At 42.6% G+C, this 2,465-nt stretch overlaps 1 pseudogene; it reads left to right on the forward strand.

The window, feature by feature from the left end:
- The first annotated feature begins 1,126 nt into the window (after positions 1 to 1,126).
- Positions 1,127 to 1,573, forward strand: LOC102011339 (annotated as a pseudogene).
- The last annotated feature ends 892 nt before the right edge of the window (positions 1,574 to 2,465 follow it).

Raw genomic sequence — 2,465 nt, forward strand, 5'->3', positions numbered from 1 at the left:
CAAGTACATTAAAGGCCAAGTATATCAGAAGAGCTGCAGAGTTCTTGACACAAGTCATAAAAGTCAGGAGTGCTTGGAGCAAAGTTTGTTTTTTTAAGATATAAAAGAAAACAACTGCCAAACCAGATTACATATTCTGCAAAATCATCCTGTATTATTGATAGAGACATGAAGATCTTCCCTAATAAAACAAATCTAAACAATTTCATGCCCAATAAAAAAGCATTGCAAATAGTCAAAGTACTCCTACACAGAAGTAGGGTGGTCAACATCACTGAAGAGGCAAAAGAAATGAATATGTCTAACTGGGAGAGTAGTTCGACAAAAGAAAAAGTGTAATGGCCAGATTCAATAAATATTTAGCAATAATAACACTCAATATAAATGATCTTAATTTATCAATCAAAACATGCAGACTGGCAGATTGGATCAAAAAATAATACAAATTTGTGTTGCCTGCAAAGAACAAACCTCATTCACAAAGAAATACATAGAAGGAAAATGAAAGGATGGAAAACAATCACTCTTACAACTGAAGGGTGAAAGCAACCTGGAGTAGCCATCCTAGTTGGTGATAACTTGTACTTCAAATGAAATTTGATTAGAACATACCAGAGAGGTCACTACAAATTAGTAAATGAAACAACTAAGTAGGAAGAGACAAATTGAAAATAGATGTGCCCTGAATGTTGACACAACTAATTTCATAAAACAAAGTGTTCTGGCCACAGAAAGGCAGACAGACATCAACACAATGATATTGAGGGGCTTCAGTAACTCATTCTCACAAATAGATAAGTCAATCAAGGATATATCAAAGTTGAATCTTATCTTTAAACAAATGGACTCAACAAATTAGCTGTAGATAAGGACCTTTTGTCTAGCAACACAATAAACATTTTATTCAACTAAACATAGAACTTTACCCAAAACAGACCATATCTTAGGCCCTAAATATTATTTGTATAAATGCAAATATTAACATAATCCCCTTCATAATACCAGATCATGGCAGAATTAAACTGGAAATAAACTACAAAAGAAGCCATGGAGAAGGAGGCCTGGTTCTGGGCTTAGCTGTCCCGTCCTGGGGGATATGGGACACAGAGAGGATAATAGCACCAACATGAGTATGGCAGCTCTGGATCAGCTCTGGACAGAGCAGAATGACTTGCTCAAGATTCTCAACCAGGAGGACCTGAGAGGCACAACTGTGATAAAGTGTGCCCTGGGAGATCTCCTTCAGCTTCACACCAAGAGCAGCTATTTTGATGAGAAGTACATTTACATTTACAACAAAGGCACAGTCAAAAATCAGCAGAATGCTGAGTCTCAAGACAAAGTGGACAAGAAGCAGGAGACCAACATGGAGCAAGGTTAGCAATTCTTGGCCACTCAGAAGAGCCTTCTGGACCTCCCACTGCCCAAGACGATTCCAGAACAGGAACAGCTCAGTGTCCCAAAGACTGAGTCTCCTGAGGGTTATTATGAGGAGGATGAGCCATATGACAAGTCTATCAGTGACGACAGGGAGGGTGTAAATAACTTTTATGAGTCCTATTATGAAGATTAGAGTACTAGACGAGGTCTCTCGAGGCCTTTGGTTACAGGAATATGCTGGTGAAGAGCCAGTGTAAGTCACATCATGCTCTGTCAGGACTGGAACTGTTCCAATGTAGCCCAGCAGCCCCTCAGCATGGTGAGCTATGAAGTGATCCCAGACCCAAGGCCTGAGCATCTCTAATCCTTTGAAATTCTCCACAATGGGGAAGAGATTGCCAAGTCTTCAGAAGAGACCGGGACTTCTGCTTTCTGGGTTAGGCTCCAAGACAAACTCAGAAAACCTCACCTATGGCTACGTGAATGCTGAGTGGGTTTTCTGTGTTGCTAATGTGGCCAAAAATTCTCTTTTACTATGCAGAGAAAGTTCTCAGAGCCCAACACTTACATCTATGTCCTACACAGCCAGGTCTCTGAGGAGGAACTCTATGATGATGTGAAGATGTCAGCATTGATGCCAGAGGTATAACCTGCCTGGGAAGCCACTCCCTTCATCGATGCCCCCAGTGGGAATGAGTCTGATAGACTGCCTGGGCCATACATTGATCAAACCCTTCCTGCATGGCCCCAGCAGTGTGCAGACCCAGGCCTCTCCATGTCACTGCTGCTGGATGGCATGGCCACAACCCTCCCTGCATAGAAAGGCTCTGTCACAGAAGAGTCCTATGCAGTGTCTCCAGAGATCAAGGAGGAGCAGAGGCAGTTGGCAAGCTGAGAGCCAGTGGGGACTGCCCTGAGAATCACCACTGTCAAACTATAGAATAAGTGGCAGAGAATGTCCTTCTCACCAAACTGACCCAACACTATGGCTACTGCCCTATGCAGTGCCAGCCCACTGGCTAAGGACAGGCTTCAGGTGACTAGCATAGAAATCAAATTTGGCAGAGGCTGAGGTACAGCAGCAC

This window comes from Chinchilla lanigera, unplaced genomic scaffold, assembly GCF_000276665.1.
Source record: "Chinchilla lanigera isolate Chin_1 unplaced genomic scaffold, ChiLan1.0 scaffold00102, whole genome shotgun sequence".
NCBI lineage: Eukaryota > Metazoa > Chordata > Mammalia > Rodentia > Chinchillidae > Chinchilla > Chinchilla lanigera.